Raw genomic sequence first — 10,020 nt, 5'->3', positions numbered from 1 at the left:
CTCTGCCCCTCCCTTGCTGTTTCCACTGCACTGGCCTACTTTCTAGATTTTCAAACGTGCCAAATTTCCACCCCAGGCACATGCCACTCCTGCCTGGACTGCTGTTTCCACCTCTAGCAAACTCCCGTCCACCCTTTAGGTCTCAGGTGAAATATTCCCTCCTTCCCATGCCCACCACCAAAATAAATCCTGGTTCTAATCTCTGATTTTTTCCATTCCTCATCTATAGCACTTCTCTCGATGTGTCATTACTGTGTAGTTTAGTGTAAGCCAGCAGTTCCTCCCACTGGACGAGGACTCGTGGGGACAGTAGCTGTGTCCGTCTGTCCTCCTATTTCCCTGGGGCCTAACAGTGTGCCTGCCAGGTCGAGGGTGTTCAGGAAATGCGGCTGGGGTGGCCGAATGGACAGACAAGTGGTTCCTCTAGGCGAGGAAGCCCCAGCCCAGGTTGGTGACCAAATCGCTCGGTGTGCGCTGCGGGTAAGTGACAGCTGCCCCTCCCACCTGGGCCTTCTGCCGTTGGCCTGGGTGCCAGCCCTTACACGCAGCCCCTTGATTATCAGTTTGTTCGGGTTAGGGCATGATTTACTTTCTCTCTTTCCCTCTCATTCGTTCACAGACTGTGTTTCTCCCCACCCCACTCCGCAGCCCTCGTCAGAGTTGACCTGATCTGTCTGCTGCAGCGGGAAGCTCAAGTCCACTGCAGGCCAGCCGCACTCCAGATGGCCAGAAGCCGGCCCCCAAGCTCGGAGCAGTGGCTTCAGGACCATTCTGAACTTCAGACAGAAGAGAAGCCGCCTCTAGCACCCTGTGCGTCGCCTGAGGCTTTTCTGCCTTGCAGTGGTTTGCAGGGGGGAGGACCTGCCAGAGGGGTGTGGACTGACACCAGGGCTCCTCGGCCTCGGAGAGGACACATCTGCAGAGCTGTGAGGTCCCCTGTTTCAGCGGCCCGGCAGGGCAGAGCCCCGGGGGTTGGGGGGCCCTGAGGACCCAGCCTGTGACTCAGGGCTTCCCTGGCGGTATTGGGATGTCATCCCACAGAGAATGACTCAGGTTTCAGGGGAACAAGTTCCTCCAGGACTAAGGCAGAAGTTGCCAAGAAGAAAATGAAGGACACATGTGAAGAGCAGAAACCTGTCAGCTGACCTCAGTGACACCCAGACCCCCTGGGTCAGAGGGAACTCCTTTGGGCCCCTCCCCAGAATCCGGCCTTGCCCTCAGCGACCTGGCCACCTCCCAGGCAGGCCGGCCACACCCCAGGAGGCTGCTCCCCGATGCCCAGGCCTAACCACACGGCAGGACCCAGGTGAACCCAGGTGACAGTGTTCTTAGACAAGCGGATGCCCTTGGGCCACCTTGTCTCCTCCCCTCCTCAGAGCCCACCCCAAGAAGCAGCAATGACCCCCTCTCTTGATAGGACCACCCTGGCCCTACCTTCCGAGACTAGGAGCAGGTATGAACTGGAACCGCAGAGGGACTCCAGAGCACCCACTACAGACCACAGCAGGGCTGGAGTCATCCCGGCGTGGAGGAGGCCACAGGGCCTGGGACTCCCGCCCCCAGCCCCCTGCCAGCACCCACTGCCCTCAGGCACTGTGGCCTTCCAGCTGGCAACTGGATCTGGCCCATGTGCCCTTGGAGCTCAAAACCTAAGAATGGCGGAAACTGGCCAAGCATTTGCTCCTTCCCTTCCCGAATCCTGGGGCCTTCCCCCGCGTACCCCGGCTCCCGGGGCCCTGGAGAGCCGGCTGCTTTGCTGTAGGTGCTGCGCAGCAGCTGCCCGGAAGCCACGCGCCTCTGGTCCCGGGGGAGGCTCCGCTGGGGCCCGGGAGGCCCGGCCCGGGAGGGGGCTGCCCTGGCGCCCGGGTTCGCAGGCCCTGCTGTGGGGTTAGGCCTGTTGGATGGCCGAGTGGGCACAAGCACACTTCTCACAGCACAAAGAACCTCGAAGCGGTACTTCCCCAGGATTTGTGTTGCTTTTATCCGTTTCTAACTTAATAAAGAGAAAAACATTTCCCTATGGTTCTGGGACCAACTTTGGGGGGTCACAGGCCTGCGCAGGCCTCGACTTCTGCCCACCGGGTCGGGGCCGGAGGGGCGGGGCGCAGCCTTTACGCACCTCGCTGCTGCGGCTGCCCGCGGCCCTGCTGCTGGTCTCCCGAAGCCCCGGCCGCCGCGCCCTGCCACGTGCCCGTCTTCCTGTGAGGTCTCGGCGCGGAGGCTTCTGGGTTCCCGCGGGAGTCCGCGCGGCGGCCCGGCGACAGCCCTGGGCCCCTGCCGCGCGTGCGCACCTGACGCCCCGGAGCCCGCGGCGGGGGCGGGGCGCTGGGCTCAGCCCGTCTCCCCGGGCCACTGGGGCCGAGCTGCGTGCCCGCATCCCTGCGCCTCTGCTCCGCCCGCCAGTGACAGGCCCCCAGAGCCCAAATGGGGCTTGAATGCCTCAGATGCTGATGGGGCTTTCGACACATTTCCAATAAAAATGATCGTGCTAGGAACAAAGACATGCCGGGACTGGACGCTGGCCTTCAGAAACCAGGGCGACCCCCCGCTGTAGACACAGCCTGTGCGGTGCGTGAGGTGTGTGCCCCGTTTTCGCAGCTGGGAGGTGGACGGAAGGGAGCCCAGCCCCCTTTCCTGTCGCTCTGCCAGCTTCCACGCGAGGCTTCCATCTCCTGGCCCAACGTGACCACCCAGCCCCTGCCATCCCATCTGCATTCCAGCCGGTAGGAAGGGGAGATGTGACCAGCAAGCCTCTTTTTAAGGGCATGACCCCAGAATCGCACATAATCCCTGAATGCTGGCACGGGAGGCTGGGGAGTGATAGCTGTTCCTCAGGACACTGTCACTAAAGAGGAGGGTGCACACAGAGGACAAGTAGTAGCTTGTGCAACTCCCTGTGGGTCTGCAGTTGCAAGGGCCCTGCCCGCACTGTCCTGCTCACCCTTCCTGGAGCGGGTAAAACAGAGCGCGCAGAGCCTCAGGCGCCTTGCAGACGCCCACCGGTGTGCTAGCAGGGGTCAGGCCCAGCGGTCTGCTGACCAGAGCTTTGCATAACCTCCTTTAATCCTCGTGACCCTGGGAGGTGGGCATTCTTGTCCTTTTCCTGCTGGTGAGGAAACAGGCCCAGAGGGGAGGCTGCTCCCCCAGGGGCTCGCACTCAGGCTGAGTGGTCAGACTCGGTTTGGGTCAGCTCTCTGTGCGTGCATAGAGAAGCCATTTGACTCTCCGATACCATCTCAGTGAGGGCAGGGTTAGCAGAGGGCATTAAGGTCAGGCTCTGCAAAGCACTAAACACCATGCCAGGCACCCCCCACCCCACCACCGCCCGATACCGGCAAAGGGCTGCCCGTCCTGCAATGCTGAACAGGGCTGGCACCCGCTCACTGCCCAGCGTGCCAGGCTCCCTGTTCCCAGACTGACTCTGGGGTGGGGCTTTGGGAGTCCCCCATGTGCTGGGGCGAGGGATCCCTGAGGACCTCAGTCCCAAGGTGGCCTACAGCTTTCGATGTAGGACAGGCCAGGCCACCTGGAGGCGTCCATGCCCTGTGAGCCTGCCTGAGCGCGGATCACCCTCCCCACTGCTCTCTCTGTCCTCCTCAGCTCGGGAGCTGGCAAGGCCACCGACCCCACGGGCACGTGCCCGCCATCCCTGCTCAACCTCTGGAGCCAGACATCATCCTGGGGAAGAAGGAGCGATTGTCTTTAAGGGGGCAGCTTGGAGAGAGACTGGTTCCGGGTCGCCGGGAGGTGGGTGTTTTGCACAGTGAGAAACTTCCAAATGCTGTGACCCCAGCCCCCAGCGACCCCACCAGGTTTTCCCCTTGGAGGTGGGGAATGTCGTCTCACTGCCCTCCTGCTGCCCCCCCAGGGGTAAGGAAAGCCCCCTCTGTGTCCCCTGCCCCATGTCCTGGCCGGCTGCTGGGCACAGGCACTCCGGCTGTGCTGGGGACACTCTTCAGGTGCTGCTCCCGCCGTCCTTTGGGATGGGCTTTTTCTGGATGTGAACACTTTTCTCGTGTGTGCACACCGACCGGTTCTGTGATGAACACATGCGTGGGGCTGGGATGGCAGGAGACCCTCTGAACACCTCTGGAATTCTCTCTCCATGAAGCCTACTCTCCTGTACTCAGCCCTGCCGATTCCACCTGCCTAGACTCCCAGCTCCGTCCCTTCAACTTGAGGGGCCTGCCGGGCTCCCTGAGGGTGTTTACTGTTGGCCTCTGCAGGCCTGAGGCTCCCCTGGTCTCTCCAGGATCACTGCACTTCATTGTTGTCTGATTTTCAATGCCTTAAAAACCATTATTCCATGTATTTTGTTTGTTTGGGTTGTTCTAGGGGGACAGGGAAATCTGGTACCTGTTACTCCATCTTGGTTAGAAGCAGAAGTTCCCACTATGGCTGGTGTTCATTTATTCTATTTTATCTACTGTTTCTACATTTTCTCTAAGAAACATGTATTAGTTGGAAATAGGAAAAAGTAGATGTTTTACAATAGCCCTGTGTGTTATTCATAGAAGTGGAAGGTTGGAAATACCTGCCTTCCCAACAATACCTATAATGTGGAATATTAAGCACCCCAGTGCGCATACCAAAATGTGAAAAGTAAGGAGGATATAAATGTCTATGCGGAACATGACCTTAACTCTGCTTAAAGAATGCACAGACAGGAAACACTGGGGATCTTAATAGTTTAATCTGGGTGATGGGATTATAGGTGTTTAATATTATTATAATCCATGAATATAGAGGAAATAAGAGATTTTGAAATATTTTAAACGGCAAACACTACCTACATGTGAAGACAGCATCCTTGCAGACAAGTGGCTAATATCAGGCAGGAGAGAGGCTGTGGGTGTGAAGGGGACGGGTGCAGGGACATGATGGCGCAGAGCATTTGGGGGACAGTCAGCTAAAAGTTGGCACCACAATTAGTCATGCAGGCAGGCCTTGGGCCAAAAGAGGTTGGCTCAGTCCAACCAGAGTCGGGGCCCTGTCTTCTCTGCCTATCACCTTTCATTGCATCTGGAAGCGCCGAAATTGTGCTCTTCAGCCCAGGCCCAGTGCCACGTGTGTCCCTCCCATGGGCGCACGTCTGTCTCACTCTCCCTCGTGTTTACCTTGCTGCTTGGCAGCCTCCAGGGGAACTCAAGGCCCCAAGGAAAGAGCTGCCCTCCCTCAGGCCCAGAGCCCTGGCTACGCAGAGCTCAGGCTGCTGTCAGACACAGAGCTGACTCGTCTCAGGAGAAGCTCGGGAAGTAGAGAGGAAGGGAGCCTCGCCTGCCGAGCAGAGCTGATGCCTGGGGTGGTGCCTGGGGATTCTCCAGCCTGGAGTTCTCGGCCTCGGCCTCACGCAGGAGGCACTGAGAAGGTCCTGAGTGGTTCGAATGTGCAGCAATGCTAAGAGCCACTGTTCATGTCCAACCACCCTGTTCCGGGGACATGACACATTCAGGGCCACCCAGACCTCAGTGACAAGCTTGGCACTAACGCCGACGATGGTAGGCAAGATTTATGAGCATTTGTTCTGGGCCGCCCTGCGTTTCACCATCCCCGATGCCCTCGATGATGGTGTTCTTCCTGTCGCACGAGGACCACCCATACCTCCACACCCGAAGTCCTGCAGCCGCTCAGCAGGGTTTGTAAACAGCCAACATGTTTGTCGAGAATTATTTGCAGAACAAGAGCAGGATTCCTCTGAGGAAACCTCTTTTTGCAGAGAGGACAGGCCCTCACTGCTCCAAGCGGGCGGGGTACCCAAGCCCCTCCCCACACCCGTTCTCCCTTGCTCCTCCTGCGCTCCTGCCCCTGCCCGTCCTCCTGCGTGAGCGTACGAGGGTGCGCATGAGGGTGCGCACAGGGCCTCCCACCTTTAATATGCACAAAACACCCCAGAGGGTAAGTTAGAAATGCAGCCTGTCTAGATTCATTCCTGGAGACTGACTTGTTAAATCTGGGGTCAGCCCAGGGAGATGCATTTTAACAAGCAGCCTGGGTAGTTCACACGTGGGAGCCCCCAAGACTGTATGTCGAAGTCAACAGGTGTGGGCATGACGCCCATGCTGGCTGGACCTTCCTGCGATCGTCCATAGCAGAGGAGACGTGGACCCCTTCAGAATGTCAGGTTCGTTGGGACCCGGATGCGAGGTCTGGGTTTCCAGTCAGTGAGGCTTCCCGGCTCTCCCGGGCCTTCCGTGGGTCACACATCCCGAGACGACGAAACATTGACAAATCTTCGGCTCAGGAGAGTCTGAAACTGCACAGGAGCTCTGACGTCACGGTGGGTGCTCCCTCCGGCCACAGGAGTGCTCACCTAGGGGAACGTCTGCTCATTGGCCTCCATCTTTCATCCCTTTCTGCCAAGCAGGGAGGAAGGACAAGTAACTTCTGACAATAGGTTAAGTGCCGACATCCCCATTTCACAGATGAGGAGACTGTGGCTCAGAGAGGTTGGGCATGTTGGCCCAGACCACACAGGGCGGGGCCCTGGGGTAGGTGCTGGAGTCTGTTTCCAGCCCCTTCGGCTGCCCCAGCCTCCCTTCCCAGCGGGAGATGGCAGGAGAGCCGCCGGGACTCCCTTTGCCTTTAAGGTGAACATCACTTGGTGATCAGAAGTGGGATCCAGAGAAGACCCCTGACCCCGGAGGCTGATGAGCAGGTGGGTGCCGGCGCCCGCAGGGCCCTCGAGCTCGCTGCCTGCCTGCCGACCCTGGAGGGTGAGGGTGGGTTTCCTCCTGGATTTTGAGTTCCATTCTCTGCTCCTTTTTCACTGAGCCCTCCAGCTCTGCTCAGAATCTGTCTTAAGGCCTTGTCCTTTCTGAGACGACTCATTCGGCCTTCAGTCCAACTCCTGTTTGGAGCGGGACTGTTCCTATGGTGCCGTGCCTGTGGGAACTCTGCCGGCCTTCGGTCCGACTCCTCCTCAGAGCCGGGCTGCTCCTCCTGGCACCGTGCTGGCCTTCGGACAAACTCCTTTTCAGAACCCGGCTGTTCCTGCTGGAACAGTGCTGGCCTTTGGGCCAATTACTTTTAGAACCACACTGTTCCTGCTGAGTCTAAGCTATTTAGGAAATTTTCTTTTCCTGAGAAAAAGCCTCTGAGAAATGGGGTCTTGGTCATCAAAATACTTGTAGGTATTATAAGAGATCGGGGTACTGAAGCAGAATTGCCCTATACTTAAGAACAGGAGGAAAATTTTAAATAGTAATTACCCCAAAATTATTTTTTTAAAAAGCTTGCATTCTTTTTCTTCAAGTTATAAATCTTATCATGTCTTTGAAGTGTAAACACAGCCCACCATCACCAGAGACAGAAGAAAAAAGAAAGGCAACAAGTCCTTTTTAAAAACACAAATTGCTAAGAGGGCTCTCGAGTCCAGATGCTACCGCCTCTCAAAACAGCTTAAATGACACATTAAGTTAATTCACTGACTATCTAGATCATTTCCAAATAAGATAAAACAATGAAACATCAAATATTGGACATAAATTCATCTATTTTTGGCTTTTGCACTTTTACAGGAAGACAAAGCATATTGGGGTCTATTAATAAGCATGTTTTACACCACACTGAAAAAATCTATTATGAGAAAGAATGTATTTCTAAAAAACTTCTGAAATGCATTTGTAAGTTTGCCTATCTACTATAAGATGCTAATATGACACAGTTCAGTTACCTGCTTCCTAATTTTCATTAGAGATCAAAGACTACAAATAGAAAAGGTTGGAACAAGAGCTGAGAATACATACAAAAGGAACCACAGAGAAAGCGTCAGAGAACACTTAGTGATAAGCGTCAACTAACTGCCCTCACCGTGCGCAGCGGTGCTGAAGAACCCCAGCAGGCTCCCCTCAAGATGAGCAGCAGTCCGACTCCCTAAGAGCTCTTTCCTACTGTGAAAGGACTTCCAGTGACGTTGCTTCTCAAACTGTGGTCACAGACCACTGATGAGTTATGATTAACATTCATTTAAATAGAAAGTATTCATATTATCTATATCTAGATATCTTAAATTTTATCTATAATTAGATGGACTTATTATAGACTTATCTACATAGATATTTCATGAAGTACAATATAGAGTACATACATGGCATAGACTAAAAGTAGGAAATACATGTCAATTTATTGAACTTTTGCTTCTACATGGTTTTATATGTGTAGATATGTGCAGGACCATCATCTACACTGTATTTCTTACTGTAGAATGATCCAGCATGTTTCAAAGCTTCTACTCTCGCACCCCAGTAAACTGAACAACCAAAGGGTCTGTGCAGTCAACTAAAAACGCCAGTACAAGAGAAACCGCCTTTCTGTCCTGCACACACAGCAAGGGCTCCTCGAGGCCCAACTGGCATCACTCTTGATTAGGCTTATACTGTGTTGCCTTGTCTTTTCAGATTTGCAACCAGGCAGCAACCTTTAGTTAAACAAAACAAAAACTCCCCTCATTTCTTGCAAACTACTTAGAAGACTGAGAATTCTGATGATGGCTTCCCAGATATTTATAGCTCTGCCATCCATTCAGAAGTTGTCCCTCCTTTCGAATTTATTCTGCCTACTCACCTTAGAGCCACCCCCAGCCCACTTCAACAAAACTGTGAGGTCCTGTTGGCCCGACCTGCCCGATCATTCCTGGTCTAGGGTGAGTCTAGATACGAGTCTCATGCTGGGATTTCCAAAAAGCGTATGGTTTATTTTAACTGTGTTATAAAGAGGGAGTTTGTAATCTATTTAATGTAATACATAAGCAATTATGCTATCCTTCAAGAGTAAGTCTAATTATTCTGCAACAATTGCCTTGCATCTTTGCTAGATAGGCTAAGTTTTTAAAATTGAGAACATTTGAAATTGAAGTTGAAATTGTCAACAAAAAAAGTTTTATTTTTTACAAAACTATTGGAAATGATAGGGATGGAAGAAAATGTATACAATGCACCCAGCATGCAGAATGCGACTCGGGCTACTGCTGGGCCAGGCTGTTCCTGTGCATGCAGGATTGTGTGCTGGGCCCAGACCACGTCAGCACTAGGCATCTCCTGGTGTCATCAGGCAAATCTTTCAGTTAAGCGCCCGTCAGTCCCTTTGAAAGAGGAAATAGGGACAGAGATTTAGTGACTTGTCAAGGTCACTCTCCCAGCCTGTGCACACAGTCACTCTCACGGAGGGACCCCACTGGGCCCCTCCCCACCCCCTGGTGTGGCGCCAGGAGCGTTGTTTCAGGCCAGGAGCAGCAGGTTGTCAGGCAACCACCCAGCGAGACTCTGGACCTGGGGGTGGGGTGCGGAGTTCAGGGACCCTCAAAGGGAAGGGGAAATGAGGGAGAAAAGCAGGCCTGGCTCTCAGCGGCTCTGTCCCAAGGAGCCATTTGGAGTCACTCCCACCCTCAGGCACTGCTCGCAGAGGCCCTCCTGGGGCCCTCCCCCTACCTCTCTCCATGCCCAGTGTCCAGATACCATTTCCAGGAAGAAGGAAAGTTTGTCACAAAGGACCCGGGAGGGAACTGCAGCCCAGGCTCCAGTGGGACTATTTATAGCTGTGGAGCAACAATTACCCAATGAAAGGAGGCGGCCAGCGCCTGCTGGGGACCAGGCTGTGACCTGGATGCCAAATGCAGCCCAAGCCTTTGTGGGTGTGGGAGGCACAGCCAGGAGGCCCTGCTGCCCACATTCCCCACATCTGGGGCACACACCGACTCCTCCCATGCCCTGACCCCCTTCCCATCCGCGCCTCCTTTCAGGCCTGGGGCCCCCTCAGGGGCAGCAGTTGGGCACCAACTGAATTGCTCCGCTGCCCTCTGGGTGACCTTATGGGGGTGACCTGCAGCCCCTGAAGAAATGGGGGCGCTTTTACAAGCAAAGCCATCTCCTAAGAATGCAAGTGCAGGAACTGGGGCAGGGAGGCCTCTCACAGGTGCTTCTAGCTGTGAAGGTGGCATCCAAGCCCCACCCAGAGCTGCACCGGGGGTGGGGGGACCCGTCTCCCCAGTGGAGGGGGCTCCTCTCATTTCTAACGCTCTGCAGC

General features: G+C 54.9%; 1 protein-coding gene across 3 annotated transcripts in view; it reads left to right on the top strand.

Annotated features, from left to right (window-relative positions):
- Nucleotides 1–2,016, top strand: part of KLHL25 (kelch like family member 25) — a 31,271-nt gene extending 29,255 nt beyond the window's left edge. For 2 of the 3 annotated variants that reach the window (XM_036931969.2, XM_036931967.2), the window contains exon 3: nt 620–2,016. The gene's annotated coding sequence lies outside the window, so the exon portion shown is untranslated. The remainder of the gene's footprint in view (nt 1–619) is intronic. The other variant, XM_057494717.1, reaches the window with a different exon arrangement.
- The last annotated feature ends 8,004 nt before the right edge of the window (nt 2,017–10,020 follow it).

The sequence above is a fragment of the Manis pentadactyla genome, chromosome 18 (genome assembly GCF_030020395.1).
Source record: "Manis pentadactyla isolate mManPen7 chromosome 18, mManPen7.hap1, whole genome shotgun sequence".
NCBI lineage: Eukaryota > Metazoa > Chordata > Mammalia > Pholidota > Manidae > Manis > Manis pentadactyla.
This window is presented reverse-complemented; position numbering and strand designations above follow the sequence as displayed.